General features: G+C 40.4%; 1 long non-coding RNA gene across 1 annotated transcript in view; it reads right to left on the reverse strand.

The window, feature by feature from the left end:
* The window catches only part of LOC311528758, a 114,460-nt gene that overhangs the window by 89,414 nt on the left and 8,079 nt on the right, over positions 1-16,967 (reverse strand). Inside the window, exon 2 of the long non-coding RNA XR_014713687.1 lies at positions 8,579-8,668. This is a non-coding gene — a long non-coding RNA (uncharacterized lncRNA). The remainder of the gene's footprint in view (positions 1-8,578; positions 8,669-16,967) is intronic.

The raw sequence follows: 16,967 nt of genomic DNA on the forward strand, positions 1-16,967 counted from the left end.
ACAGAGAACCTATAGTACGTTGAGGTATGAAAGATGGTTTAGCGCAATCTCTCTTCCTTTGTCCACCACCAACCAATACGGTCTTCATTTCTCAACAGCCCTTCTGTTATCTTGTGATCTATTAAAAAAATTAAAGTTTTTTTCTTGAACATATGCGACTTTTTAAAAAAAGAGCACTTCCTTTCTTCTTTCCTTTCCCATAAGGATCAATAGGATAATTTGCTCCTTCTCAACTCACATGTAAACACATTCTGCTCAGCACATCTGTGGAATATGAAAATTGCCTAAATGATTATATCCTCAACTCTTGCAATTACTCCTTCATTACCAAGAAATTAAAAACCTAAAGAAAACTCCAAATTATAGCTACATGTAGACTTCAGCAGGAGCATAAAATTTCACTTACAAGCACACTTACTATCATCCCTATGGACTAGCATTGACTAATGTGTGGCAAGAGGGCCAAATGGTGCCCTTGGAATCCTAATATTGTGCCCATATCTTCGCTTTGCCTACAGCCCTCCAGCAAGGCAAAGCTGATCAATCACATGTTTTTTTGTTTTGGACAAACTTAGCCACCATCCAACTTCTATTCTACCAAGAAAGACCCTAGTGCAAGTCACTATTGTGGATACAGGCATTTAGTTAGTTAGCTGTTCCCAAATAATATTACAAGGAAATATATTGTAGGGCTGAGACTACCAGCAAGCTGCCAAAGTTGCCTGTAGTGCTAACAAAGATTGGGTACCTGTGTCTGTAACAACCACTTGCTTGAGCCCCATACATCAATCTTCATGTCTATGCAATGAGCAAGGGATGTCATTCCCCTGCTTGTGTACACATACTTGCACTAACTCTCATCAAGTTAGCATGAGTATAAACGGTAGTGTGGCCTTGCTAACATGGGTAGCTGCAGCGGAGGCACGGCTGAACCATGCCAAGTAAATACCCATCACTTTCAGGTGGGTTCATACTTGGCCTGGCAGCGGAGGCAAAGCTGAGCGACTACCCATACTATCATGACTACACTTCTATTTATTGAGCTAGCACGAGTATATGTACATGTGCAGAGAATTCACACCCCTAGCTTGCAGGTAGACATAGTCTTAATGTGAACAGAATTACACACACACTTCCTGTTTAAATTTGCATTCTGAAGGCCTATGAATGGGCCAACGCCCAGATCCACAAAGGAACTTAGCTGTTGCAATGCTCAATGTTGCAACACCTACCTTTTCGTAATTTAGAAAATCATAGGAACAACATTGTGATCCACAAAGCCTGAATTAGATGTCTAGGCTCCTACACAATGGGGAGAGATAGGTGCCTAAGACTGTGATCCACAAAAGTAAACATGCTAGACAGATAGCTGCCTAAACTAGCCAATGGGAGATGCCAATGAGAAAGGCAAGTCCTAAGCCCTGACCCTCACAGAGATAGGCACCTAAATCCAGGCTGCAGGGACATGCCTATCTCGGATAGCAATCCACAACCAGGAATCTGGAAATTCTTTAGCCATTGAAATAAAAAGAAAACAAGGGAAGAAGAAGTTGGACTATTAAACACTGAGGATGGGGTTGAAATTAAAGATAAACTAGGCATGGCCCAACACCTAAATGAATGCTTTGCCTGAGTTTTTAGGGTAATAAGGAGCTTAGGGGTGGCTAACGGAAATGAGGATAAGGAAGTACAAATTACCACATTCGAGATGGAAGTCAAATTCAAACAGCTTAACGGGACCAAGTCAGGGGGCCCACATAATTCCATCCAAAAATATTATAGTAACTGCGACGTGAAATTGCAAGCCCAGTAGCAAGGATTTTTAATAAATCCATAAATTTAGGGGTCGTACCCTATAACTTGAGAATTACTTATATAGTACCTATTTTAAGAAAGGAAAAAAAGTGATCCAGGAAACTACAAGCCCATTAGTTTGACCTCAGTTGCATGCAAAGTCTTAGAATAAATTTTGAAAGAGAAATTAGTTAAAGATATAGAGGTAAACAGAAACTGGGATAAAATATAACATGGTTGTACAAAAGATAGATCACGCCAGACCAACCTTATCTCTTTCTTTTAGAAGATAACTGATTTTTTTAGACAACAGATCTAACCTACATGGATTTCAATAAAACTCCATATGGGAAATGAATAGTTAAATAGGAGAAGATGGTGTGACAAAGTTCCTGCTCTACCTTGGTGGGTCTTACGCTTTTTGGCGGATTTGCTCACCTTGGAGATTCACGGCAGCCCTCAGCTTGGCCGTTTTTCTGAATTCACAGTCCAGGTCGACGACTCCTGTGTCTGACCAGGAGTTGGTCGGATTTGGGGGGAACCCAGGCCTGCCCTCTACTCCGGGTTCTAGCCCAGGGCCCTGTGGTATGCAGCTGTCTAGAGTGCCTCCTGGAACAGCTGTGTGACAGCTACAACTCCCTGGGCTACTTCCCCATGGCCTCCTCCCAACACCTTCTTTATCCTCACCACAGGACCTTCCTCCTGGTGTCTGATAATGCTTGTACACCTCAGTCCTCCAACAGTCCACGTTCTTACTCTCAGCTCCTAGTGCCTCTTGCTCCCAGCTCCTCACACGCACACCATAAACTGAAGTGAGCTCCTTTTTAAAACCCAGGTGCCCTGACTAGCCTGTCTTAATTGATTCTAGCAGCTTCTTGATTGGCTGCAGGTGTTCTAATCAGCCTGTCTTAATTGTCTCCAGAAGGTTCCTGATTGTTCTGGAACCTTCCCTGTTACCTTACCCAGGGAAAAGGGACCTGCTTAGCCTGGGGCTTATATATCTGCCTTCTATTACTCTCCTGTAGCCATCTGGCCCAACCCTGTCACAATGGGGATTAATACAAGAATTGAAAGGTAGATAAGGACCTGGTTAAAGGGGAGAATACAATGAAAGGTGACCTGTCAGGCTGGAGGAAAGTTACTAGTAGAGTACCTCAGGGATCGGTCTTCAGACCAACCATATTTAATATTTTCATTAATGGCCTTGCACAAAAAGTAAGTGTGCACAAATAAAATTTGCATGACACAAAATTGGGAGGTATTGCCAATATAGTGGAGGACAGGATCATCATACAAGAAGTTCTGGATGATCTTGAAAACTGGAGTAATAGAAATGAGATAAAATTTAATAGTGCAAAGTCATGCATGTAGGGAAAAACAACAGGAATATTTGCTATAAACTGGGGACAGACCAGTTGGAAGCAACAAAGGAGGAGAAAGACCTGGGTGTATTAGTTGATCAGAGGATGACTATGAACCATTAATGTAATCCTTGGATGCATCAGGCAAGGTATTTCCACTAGAGGTAGGGAAGTATTATTAACATTATACAATGCACTGGTGAGACCGCAACTGGAATACTGTGTGCAATTCTGATCTCCGATGTTTAAGAATTCAAACTGGAGTAAATGCAGAGAAGGGCTACTAGGATGATCACAGGAATGGAAAACCTACCTTACCAGAGCTGATTCAAGGAGCTAGGCTTGTTTACCCTAACAAAAATAAGGCTGAGGGGAGATGTAATTGCTCTCTATAAAAATATATCAGATGGATAAATACCAGGGTAGCAGAGGAGTTATTTAAGTTAAGCACCAATGTTGGCACAAAAACAAATGGATATAAACTGGCCATCGGCAAGTTTAGGCTTGAAATGAGATGAAGGTTTCTAATGGTCAGAGGAGTGAAGTTCTGGAACAGCCTTCCAAGGGAAGCAGTGGAGGCAAAAAACCTATTTGGTTTCAAGACCGAGTCTGATAAATTTATGGAAAGGATGGTATGATGGAGTTCCCTCTTTTTAACTCCTTCTCCACTCCTGGCATGATTGGGAGGGGTGGTGGGTGGGGTCTTTCAACCCCAAAGCAGCTCCTTAATGCCCCCAACCCCCGCCCCGCTTCCATGTCAATGGGAGTTTTATATACCCCATCGCACTACTTTATAAAACTTTTAGCCTGGTTAGAGCAGCCAGCTGGGATGTGGGAGAGCCATCTTCAATTGCCCCCTCTGCATCCTGGAGAGAAAGGCTTTGAACAGGGAGGGATCTCCTACCTCTCAGAGCTGTGGTCTAAGCATGAGCTATGGGATAGTCCGATGTGGGGCTCCCAGTCTCTTCTACTGAAGCAATTCCTCTGTGTATAAATAATCAAAGAGTCATTAGAGCAGGGGGACAAGTCCCTGGATCTCCCACCTCCCTGGTGGATGTCTGAACCACCAACATACACAGTCATTATCTCTCTCTCTTTCTCTGCGCCAGTTAATCACAGTGTAAGGCAAAGAACTGTGCAGCCTTAAAAATTCCCCAGTCGGAAGACAAGGTTCCCTGCCAAGAGACAGGTGTCCGCAGGAGACCTGAGACCTGACTGGGAACTCCTGAAGTGGACTACAGAAGGGGAGATACAGATACAGTTATCCTGAAACTGGGATGCTGTGTATAACCAGGATGAGGTCATCCACCAGAACAAGTATTGTCTCAATACTATTCCTCAGCCTGAACTCTGACTGAGAAGGACGTAGGATACTGGTAGCCAACCGCTGATATTGGATATTGTATTCTGCTTGCTTAAAACAGGAAGGTTAGACATTGGACAGTAACTAATAAGTCAGGCACCTAAGCCACTTCTTAGATCACCACCAGCATCAAGTGAAAGACTCTTTAGTACTGGTTGGATAACTGCATGCTTAGAGTAGCAGGTAGGAATCATTCTTTAGAATACTGTTGACAGTATCTCAGCTATTCTCTACTCTTTTACTAGTCAGGAAGGGTGGGGGTCAGAGTCACATGTGATCACTCTAAATGCTGTTAGTACTTCCGTGGCTGCTTCTTGTGCAAATGGGCCATATTCTTGGAAGGAGGCTACTGTGTTTTCAGTTCTGTGCTCAACTTCTTTTTCATGGTGTCCCATGAAGTCATCCCAGATGCAAGAGATCTTCTCAGTAAAATGAGATGACAATTCCTTTCAGCAGGAGATACTAGGTTCTGGGGTTGAATGAGGGCATTCTGGGTTTAAGGGAAATCCAATCAGAAAGGGATATTACTTGGCTCTACTACCAGTGGCCAGGCTATAGTATAGATAGGTTATAACCAAATTTGTCCTTTAAATCCACAGTGAAACTATAGTCAAACAGGGAAGTGCAGAAAAATTTACAGCTGTCAAAGAAATTATATTTAACAAGCTGCAAGAAAAAAACCCAAGGAGATGATGCATAAAGACAGTACACAGATACTTTACAAATGAATAACCACAGTTACAATAATACATTTAAAGTCAATTGAACAATTGTCTTTAAATTTGTATAAATTGTTGAGTCTGTCTTTAAACATTAATTTGAAAAAACACTTTTCCACTCATAAGTTACACAGCAAGTAAATTATTACAAATGCATGGCTACTTCCCGTGCTATAATGTGCTTCTATTTCCTTGAAGATATTAGGATTATCTTTTTTTAATGAAAACTTTTCCAAATATTGAAATGCCAGAAGGGGTTATATTTATTTGCTTGAAATCTATTTAAAGGACAGAATGCTTTGCACAGTACAAAAGCTGACTTACAGTTTAAGAGTTCTTTAAGCGTATGTGTTAGATTTTTAATATACATTCAGAGAATAAAGAACTAAGAATCTAATTTACTTATTTTCTTTATGTTTTGCATGTGCAGATCACTGATATCAAGTGTTCACTTATCTCAATTTATCTTAAACAGAAGTGAGGGTAATGGGACTTACAAAAGAGTCTAGAAATGATAAATTACATCTTATTGTATGAAGTCAAAGGTTAAACTTATTATTGCTCACCACAGGCCAACCTTAACCTCAGGATTAATGCCATAAACAAAAAAGAAAATTCAGTTTGCACACACAATGCTCTGGGATAATGTCTCAGAAGAATTACAAAAGTGAAATGATGCCCCCTACTGTTTTTAGAAATGTTCTTGGATAAATAGCATCTTTTGGATCTAAGGAAATCATCATGTAAAAATCAATAAACATGTATTTTCAAACTAGTATTCATTAGCATGAGATATAGCAAAGATGATACATTTCTTTTCCTCGTTTTAATTAAAATACATGAGGAACAGTATCTTGCAGAGGAAATTACCTGAAATGTATACAGCTAGAGTGAATGTGAAACCTTTATATTTCTCAGAAGAGTTTGGACAAAGAAACCATGCAATTTAGCAAGTAATTTTTCATTTAAAATTTAATACATCGAGTATTAAATCAGTCTTTATCTGGTAATTATGTTTTTCAAATAGTACAAATGACAGGATTGATTTGTCTATCGGTAGTTACCAAGGTGATACAATTCACTAATAAATAACAGAGAGCATCTAATGTCTTTGAGTTCTGGACGACCACAGTTCAATTCCCAGCTCTGTTATTTAGGTCTCGGATCACAGCTACTGTTGTAATGAGTTTCTTGATGGGCAGGTAAGGAAGAAGGGTTATTGTTTGAAATACTCTTCCGAAAAAAGAGAAAATGAAATATTGTCAAGCTAGAGCCTGATTCTCTTCTCACCTATACCAGTTTTATAGCAGGGTAGCTCCATTGACATCACTAGAGATAACTCCTGATTTACACATGCTAAATGAAAGAAGAATCAGGATGTTTGTCTTAGTGACTTAGCACTGTTGAAACAGAGGTTGGAATAACGATTAGAAAGGACATTTTGGAAAAATCTGAAAGTTGCTGCCCCCTTCCCCGCTCGAAGGAGTTACCAAGGGATGTGGCACAAAGAGACCACAGCCTAAAAGTGTTTATGGGACAGCAAAAACAAAATGAAAACACAATAAATACACCATCAGTAAAATCAGGCCAGATACTGTTTAGGTAGCATGAACTGTTTAATATAAAGCTTTAAAGCTTCACTTGTTCTGGTGGTATTTTAAAAATATATATATATTTCACTACTATCTCGTATCTCTAGCTTTTCAACCCAAAGGATCCTGAAGCACATACCAGACTTCACAACTGTAGGGCCAGATTCTTTCTGGACCTTATATGGCCCCTTATGCAGTGGGAAGGGAGGACATAAAGAGTCTTCCCCATATACTTATGCAGCATAAGGCCAGTTGCAGCACTTGTACTCTGAAAAACACAAGGATTGCACCGTTTCAGCTCCCCTGTGGGGGCATAGTTCCTCCAAAAGTGCAGGGAGAGGTCAAGCTCTCCCACAACCTCATACACTGGCCAACTACATGGGGCAGAGGGAGTAAACGGCATACAACAAAAGGGGTTGAGTAGCAGCTGCTGCCTCTGGAATTGAATGCATCAGTTATTTAATGGTGCACAGAACCACCACACATCTTAAAGCAGGAGAAAGTCTGAAGAACAATACCATAACCTGTTGATGCTGCAAGAGGAATTTAGATGCTGACAAGCCGAATGTAATTGCCCAAGTACAACATGTAGAAGCATGCATCAGGTGTCCTATAAATGGATTAAATAAAAGCAAGCCTGAATTTGGCAAGACACTTTCTCTAATGGAGAACTCCCTTACTCCTGTGAAAAAGGCCAGAAGATCATTAATGAACACAAGCACTCAGAACTTGTAATCTTGGAGAGGTCACCTCTAACAGCACAGTATCCCCTCCCACCACGCTAGGGTTTCATACTGACTTAGGCCCCAGTGGTGAAATCAATACCGTCTACACAAATATAGGACCAGGAGCTTAGAAATCTGGCTTTCATGATTCAGTAGATGACATTTCTTCTAGTAACTGGGGTTTCCTTCATGGTTTCCTTTTCAAATATTGACCAGACCAATCCTGCCCGGTTTATGAGATTTTACAAGATGTCACCTCTGTTAATATTATGTTAAAAGCCTAAAAATCAATAATGTTATTGATTATCTCTCATAGTCACACACATTGTGTTTTTCAAAAGGCCCAATATATAGCATAGGATAAAATTAGATTTCTAGTCTTAACTTGAAATATTCTGACTTCTGACATATTGCTTCACTATATTAGGTCATGACCTAGCAAGCCAATCTTACAGATGTAAATGTCCACCGACATGGATCAATTTGGAAGATTTGGTCTTAATGGGCTAAATTCTGCCCATTTGACTACTTTGAGATTATCTGATGATAATCATTCAGCTAGATCCTCAGGTAGTGTAAATGAGTGTGGCTCCACTGAAGTCAAAGGTGCCATGCTGATTTAAACAAGCTGAGGGCTAGCCTACTATTAGTAATACAAAAAGGTAAGCTATATTTTTTTTAAATCACAGCATAAGTTGATTTGTTAAAAACCATCATAACAGTAGGCACTGGATGAATAAATAATTCTGATTATCCACATTTTCATGTAATTCCTCAATAACATTTAACTGTGTTCAAATATTAACAGATAGATATAGTTGTAGAAATAATTTCTGAGTTCCTGGCATCTGTACATTCATAATGATCCAACTGTGCTAAGATTTTAGGATGCTCCATTATTTTCTATTTAATAGATTGTAAATAACCACTAGGAATTAATATTCATTAGTATGGGAGAGCAGATTAAATAACAATTGGAAGTGGAAATGTCATCTCTTTAGTAAACCAGTATAAAATAAATTACCTCCAAGTTATCTCTTTCTTGAATCTGGTCAGGGGATTCTTCAGTTCCAAAACACACTCCTTAATGTGGACTGTCTTCCTAGTATTCCTACTAGAAGAGACGGAAATGGGATCATAGCATCCTTGGGATTTTTTCTTCTGTTTTTACTTTTGTTAAAACAAGCATACATAGCAAGGCACTCTAGTTCTATAAATATGCTTCTCTAAATGTTAAAGGGTTAGAGCAATTTCCAAAAGGTCTCTGCCTAGAAAGAGCCTTCATCTGATATCTAATTGCATGGCTTTTGCTTCAAGGCATGCAGGAAAATATAGCGTAGTCAGTGTAAATGCCTCTTTGGTTTCTATGTAAAAATCCAGAGCTTAATTCACTTTTCATTCGTTCCAGTTTTACACCAGTGCAGCTTGAACCAGATCTTCAGCTGGTATAAATTAGCAAAACTCAACTGAAGTCAGTAGAAGTATGATGATTTACACCAGCTGAGGATCTAGCCTATTGACTTCAGTAGGGTCCTCTTGATCAAGACCTCTGTCTGCTACTTTGATTGAAACCCTATGAGCCTGATTCTCCACTGCCTTGGTCCATGTGTTATCATATACACCTGTGCATAGTGGGTGCAAACCACTACTAAATCAGGATGGAAGCATTTTGTACTTACTTTGTGCAGTTGTAAATGACTATACAAGGTGAAATGCAGGGGATTGTCTCTTAAAATAAAGTACACATAACATGAAAGAACAAAGGGGATACTAGAACACAGCATACTCATCCGATAGAAACTGTCTTCACTAATTTAAAAAAAATTCTTCCTGTTTCTTAACTAAAAAATATAAATGGAATGGTATCACTCTCCTTTAGCAGCTGAAATAAAATGCAAATTTAGGGCCAAATCCCACAAAATCGTTCTTCTGAAAGTAATCAGTAGTCATGCCTACAGTCCCACTGGCAGCAATGACATTACTCACAAGAATAAGACACTGCATGATTGTGTAATTATTTCTTTTATACTTCTTATGTTAATATATTATCTCAAAACTTGAAATGATTAATTCAGTAACTTTTTTCCTTCTCACTTTGTTACTACTGAGATTTCTGTATTTAATTACAACAGAACTATTTACCTGGCCCTTTAGAGAGTGCTTACTGCTCGTTTACATCAATGTTTATACATGGCCCCAAAACGTGCAGTCAAATTCTGCAACCCTTTATTCATGCAGAATAATATTTATTTACTCATGTCAGCAGTCCGATTGAATCCAATGAGACTACTCATAAGAGTTAACAATACTCAATGAGACTAAATCTCCGCTCCCTTGAACCTTGTGTAGTAATTTGCTCCTGGGCAAAGTGGGGGCAAACTGCTACAGTTCTGATTTGGCAGTGTTTACACCTATTTTGTGATAATTTAGTACAAGTGTTAACAACAGCACAAGATGTAAAGGAGCAGAAAATCTGGGCCAATGTCAGAGTTACAGAATCTTGCCCTTTATTCTGTCCTTGTCCATCATGCCTTTGATCAAGGTCTTGTCAATCTTTCATTGTGTAAAATCTGGTCAGAAGCTTTTCTGAATCAGCAGTTGTTTTCTATAGAATTAGAATTTCCACCTTTTAACCTATATTAAAGATGCTTGTTCTTTCCTCACAGATAACTACCATCTTATGTGGTCGAGTGCTTGGAATTTGAGAAAGGAAGGAATGAGACTCCTCTTTAAACTTTATATCTGCATATTGATATATCATTTGCATCAATTTTAAATTGCCTACTTAAAAAATTCCAGTTCCAGCATACACGTGGAAGATGGATAATTATTCCTTGCTATGGTCCAACCAATGAAATATCTGATGAAGAGAAGGACAGAATTCTACAATCAGCTCAGCTCTAACAAAGAAGATGATTGATTACATTATAATCTCTTGTCGCTGGAAATTATCCATCAGCAACTGCAGAACTTACTGATCCACGGAGCTTGGTAACACTGAACATAAATTAGTCTCTGCAAATTTCCATCTTAGATTAAAAAGCACAAACAAAGTAATAATTGGGTTAACAAAATTTGAACTATGCTACAAATCAATAGCATTTGAAACTGCTATGCAGTTGAAATATCTCAAACAGCTTTGAGACCTTGCAATAATATATTGAATCCACCTGGACAAACTTCAGATCCCAAATAACCAATGCTGCTATGACCATCATTGGTCCTAAACAAAGAACCAAGAAATCCTGGATCTCCGTTAATACCCTAACCATCACATGACAGCATCACATGACTTGTTTAAGAGGTGATATGGTCATGTACCATAAACTAAATGGCACTCATTATAAAGTGATACACATTGACCACAAAGCTTTTATGGAAACTAAAGCCATCACACTTGAGGAAACTTCTGCCAGAAACTACATCACCTCCTTGTATAAACATTTGAATGACCTTACTGATGAGAAATCATTCACTTGGCGTGTTCTACTCCAGTTCTGATCAGTTAACCAATACAGAAATGGAGTGAACATTTCAGCCAGTTGCTTATCACACCCGCTGTTTCTTTGGACCCTGGCATTAAGGCCACCACCAAATTCACCTGTCCTACACAAAACGATCCTGACGCATTTACAAACAAAATTCACAGAGATGTAAAATAAGGCAGCAGGAATCTGTGGCATTCCTGAGGAACTGTTAAAAAGTGCTGGACCAGCTATTGTTTTGTGACTGCAGATGATGTTTTTTATCATGTGGAGAACAGAGTTGGTTCTGTCTGACTGGGAAAAAAAGGCACTATTTTACTGCTTTGGAAACATAAGACAGCAAAATAGTTGGGACGATTGCAGCATTGCTCTTCTATCCATCCAGGAGAAGTTTTTGCTTTTTGTCTTGCTCACCTGAGCTGCTGATGTCTTAAGAAGCAAGAGAAGACCACAACAAATCAGCCATTCCATGATGGAGCAAATCTTCACAGCATGCCAGCTTATTAAGAATGCATAAGAATTCAAGTGCCCTGCTCACATTGCATTTACGGATACCACGGCTACATTTGACTCTGTTGACAGGGAATCACTTTGGCTGATTGTGAAACTCACAGGCCTCCCTTGCAAGCTCTGTAGAATTTTCCATCTCCCACATGATGCCTCCTCAAACTGAGTTCTTGTAAACAGGAAACGAACCATCTTCTTCTGAACTGAGAGGCATTTGACAAGGATATCTTGCTACCCCAGAACTCTTCAATGCTGCCATAGACTATATACTTGATAGACACTAAGGCCTGGTCTACATCTCTGGGCACCATAGTTAAGATGACCTCACCCCTGGTGTAGGTGTGTCTATATCAACAGAATAATTCTTCTATCGACCTAGCTACTGCTGCTCAGGGTGGTGGATTAACTACATTGGTTAATGTACATTGATGAAAAAAGGCCCTTCCATCACTGTGGCAAGTATCTACAGTATGGCATAACAGAGGCATAGCTGTAGCACCGTAGCTCTGCTGTTGTAGCGCTCATAGTGTAGACCTAGCCTAAGCCAGCAGTTCTCAAACTTTAGCAACCCAAGGATCCCCGTTTTGATTTAAAGAAATTTGCGGACCCCCAAACTCCCGTTCATCCCCAGGCCCTGCCATGACTCTACCCCTTCCCCAACGCCCACCCTCACCCCACCTCTACCCCATCTCTTTCTGCCTCCTCCCCCAAGTACGCCACAGCCCCGCTCCTCCCTCTCCCTCCCAGCACCTCCTGCACACCGCTGAACAGCTGTTCCCCGGCATGCAGGAGACACTGGGAGGGACGAGGAGGAGTTGATCAGAGGAGCCCGCAGACCCCCTGGACTACCCTCATGGACCCCCAGGGGTCTGCAGACCCCAGTTGGAGAAACACTAGCCTAAGCAAATGAATTTTAGGCAAATGCCTTGGTGATAAGAATCTCACCAATGTTGATTTTGCTGATAATATAGAACTAGTTGGTGAATCAATGGATGAGCTTGTTGTGGCACTTAAAGTCCTGGAAAGCTAAATGGCAAATGTTGGCCTGAAAATTAATTGGGGTAAAACCAAAATTCTTCCAGTCAGTGATTTTGAACACACTGAGGGATCTAGCATGTTAGTCAGCAAACACGCAGGGTGGTTTCTCTTGCCTTAGCTCTGTTGTTGATAGCATGGGCAGCATCGAGAATGAACTTTAAGCCCGCACTGCAAAAGTGTTGTCAGTCATGGAGCACCTCACTGAGAATATCTTTCACCAACCAAACACCCTGATAAGTAGAGACACAAAACCTAGGATATATAATGTTTTATCAATATTGTGACCTCGAGGACTGAAACATGGCCCCTCACTGTCGAGACTGAAAAGCAGTTGGACACCATTCAGATAAAGCATCTCCAACTGATCAAAACCATCAAATTCAAGTTGAATGAAGAGATCCATTTTCTAACCAAAAATATCCCTCTCTCTCAATCAGTTGCCCAATGCTTTCTAAGGTAGTATGGTCTTCTGCTTGGAATGCCTATCAACTTCCCTACAAGAATGATCTTTGACTTTGACCCAATGAAAGCAGGATGCAAAAGACCTGCTGTGATAATGGGCCTACAAATTTACCCTAATTATGAGCTCAACTGTAAAAAGTGAGTGAAAGTTTATAAAAGGTCACAATAACCTTTAACAAAAGTTGCTGGGAAAAGGCTACAAAAGGGAGGAAGAAAAACTGAACAAAAAAGGTGTATTGATATAATTCAAGAATTGTATTACAATCAAGCTGAGTAAACAAGAACAGTGAAAGACTAAAAAAAAAATCAATAAATCAAAATTGGTATGTCAGATATTAGGCCTACTTGGTGACTAGAATAACGAGGAGATGGTCTATGCTCTTGCCAGCCAAGATTTGAGCTGATAGGCTAGTGAAAGGGAAGAGGGCATTCATCTGACCTGAGCTCGGCCCTGCAGGGAGCCAAGAAAGTAGAGTTAAAAACAAAAATCCACTAGCCAGATCCCTTCCCCCTGTTTCCAGGTCAAGCCAGGGGAAGGAGTAAAGGGGAGCCAAAAATCAAGCTAGCTCCACCTTTGATCCTGTAGTAATATGGTTGCCAACCCTCCAGGATTAACCTGGAGTCTCTTGGAATCAGCATCAATCTCCCAGTGACTATTGAAAGCAATCCAGGAGATTCTAATAGGAAATTTTCAGAAAATGACATTATGTCATGTTAGAAAAGAAAAAAAAAAATCTCGGAATAGCTTCAGTCAGAGTTGGCAACCCTATTCAGGGCTTCCTCCATGGAGGCACAGTGCCCTCCACCCCATTAGGGCACTGGGCCCTTTCTCATCCCACCCCAACTTCCATCCTTGCGGCTCTCCTTGCTGACTAACCTGCCTCCCGCACCCTGCCCTCTTCATTAGCCATCTTCCCCTGCATCACAGGATGTGCTACCTACTACATAGAAGCGAGAAATAACACATTCGGTTAAAAAACAAGCCCTGGTTAATGTGCTGCTTTACCCAAAATGCACCGGGCTTTAGCAAAATATTTCATTATCCTCAACAAATTTCTTTTCCTCACCAGCAGATTATAATGATCTCAGCTCAAGAAGCCCTGGAATAGGATTCCTTCCAGGACATGCTCAATTGAGACGTAATGATATTGACTTGGTGTCCAGCAGAATGTAGTAAGAAGAACATAGCATGGATTTTTTTAACACTGTTGAGCTGCTTGTGAATGATTTTGTGACTACACTCGCCTGGTCATGTGTGTGTGTGTGTTTGTGTTTAGCGAATTTTTCACTCCTTTTGAGTGCTTGAACAACTACATCTAGCAACTTTTCAAGGTTTGTCCGGTGACTTCCTGCTGTGTGGAGTTGGCAACACTTTGGTGTTCTTAAAGAAAGGGACTTTGGGAGAAAAAAAATTGCTACTGGAGTGAGCTTCACTATCATGGCTGCTACCTCCACTGTTTCCTAGGACCCTGGGTCTTTGTCATCTTGATCCTGAGAAATGTCTTGACCAGACCAGGCCAGAGGGAGGGATGCAGATGACACTGCCACCTCTGAGTCCTGAATACCATCTAACATGTGAGACTTTGTCCCTCTCTAGCTCTACGTGTCCTTTTATTTCTCCACTTTATTTCATCTCTTTCCTATCCTTCTCCTTTTTCTTTCTGTCTGGCTTAGCCAAGACAGAGTCTGGCTTAGCCAGCCAAGACTGCATTTTTTGAAACACTGCTGTAAGCCGGTGACCAGAAAGAGGCAGCTAAAAGCAGTGCCCTGAACAGCCCGATGCTGGTGTCACCGTGCCTCAGTGCGTCACAACTGAGAATATCAGATTCAGGACAAAATGCTGAGAAATAGGGCATACTCACCCCTGAACTGACGGTTATTCTATCATAAGATATGCCAAGTCAGTAACAAAAGTAAACTTCTGCCTTACCACACTGGTTAACAAGTGAAAAATGCAGACTCCTTAGGCATTCCAGCACTCATTTTATCACCCAGAAACTAGACTAAGATGAGTGGTTATTTAAAACCAATTTCATCAAACAAAGGGTCCTTCTAATCCCAAAAAATCAGCCACAGCCAGGTCAATATCTAACACAGGTCTTACCCAATAATCACGCTATTGGCAATCCTTTAGTAACTAATATCTAACAGTTTATTTATGAGAGAAAAAAAAAGGAGAACACTAAAATAGTCAAAGAAATCATATACCATACAATCATTGCAAAGTTCTTGGATCAGGTTTGTAGCAGTGATGTTACAGACTGATGGCCTGTAAAGTCTCTGGTAACTTCCAAAAGATTGGAAGGTTCTCAGTCCATTGATTGGAATGCTCCTTTTAGTGTAAATCCATAGTCCAGAAATCAGAGCAGGAGAGGCAAAATAGAGATGCTTCCAGGCTCCTTTATAACTTCTCCCATGTGGAGGGAATACTCTCTGTCTTAGTTTGTGGAAACTTACAGGCACAAGATGGAGTCCAGGGTCACATGAGCAAATCACATGCCTTTACATGCTTTGATGATTCACAGGAACAGCCATTACCCATATTCTGGCTATGGTATCCACAGGAAGGCTCACTGCGTGGGATGAATTTCTTCTCTGGCCCATTATGAGATTTAATTCACAATGGCTGGCTAGACTGGATATAAACTACCCTATGGATGTTGACAAGGAATACTGCACATAGGTAGGATGCCAGTATATAGTCAATATTTATAACTTCAGATACAAAAATAATACATGCATATAACCAGGATCATCATACTTGGCCAATCATAACTTTTCCATTGACATCTTACATGACATGCTTTGTACAAGATTTGTTGCCAAACAGTGTCAATATTAATGATATAAATGGTCATGTTTCATTCCTACAGCATCACAGCTAGTACAAGTTTCCAAATCTCGAGGTAGCTGATACTGCTGAAAAATACAGGCCCAGAACAGCCTTAAGGCTGCAAGTGAGAGTTAACACTAGAGACAGAAGCTGCATTTTCTTCCTTTGCTGTTCTTTGGTGTGTGTGTTTGTCTTGTTTTGCCTCTTGGAAGTGAGATCAGGCTTTAACAGCCGCAATGAGATTTTCAGCCCATCTCTACTAACTTCTCTTCTTTTCCCCAAAAGGACAATTATTACAATTTTTAATATCACCTAAGATACTGTCAAACAGCAGGGGGGTTTCCTTCCAAAAGGAAAATGAAGGAAGGAAGGAAAATGTTGGTAAAATGAAGGCCTTATTTAATACTTTACATTTCAAATGCTTTAACTGTTTTTCCTTCTTTTCTTCATCTTTAATACATGGTTAAAAAATTAATACCATCTTTGCTACAGTACAAAGCAGGATGAAGTTTCTGTATATCAAACCCCAGATCTTGTTGACCCCTGTTTAATGTTAAACCATGACTGGTTTATGTTAACACTTTTAGCCCATATATTCCATCTAAATTAATACAACACACCTGACCTCCCACCCCTTCCAAAGACCTGAAACATGATCTCTAGATGGTATTAACAGGCACCTGTTCCTCAGAGGGATCCTACTCCATAACGAACCAGATGTAGCTCCATGATGTTCTGTCCTGAGCCAAATTACGTGTTTGGTGGCCTCTATGCTGTCCAGTTATCTTTTAACTGGTTAAAAACTGAGCTGAAGCAACATCCCAGCTCCTCCTATTCAACCATATTTTTTATTTGGAGATATGTACTTCCTCCCTAGCTACTGTCATGGAGGTAGGGGTCAGTCAGCCCTCTTTCCCCTCCTGGACACTATATTTAATTCGTAAGAATTATATAAGTTGTGTTGACACAATACTTCCACATGATGATGATGTGGTCCAGCTGAACTGCACACACTTCGGATCAAGGGTAAGTAGATGAAAAAGCAGTATCAAGCTCATCTTGGGATTCCTCTGACCCGGGAGTTGCTG

This window comes from Lepidochelys olivacea, assembly GCF_965140295.1.
Source record: "Lepidochelys olivacea isolate rLepOli2 genome assembly, chromosome: 12".
NCBI classification, from domain to species: domain Eukaryota; kingdom Metazoa; phylum Chordata; order Testudines; family Cheloniidae; genus Lepidochelys; species Lepidochelys olivacea.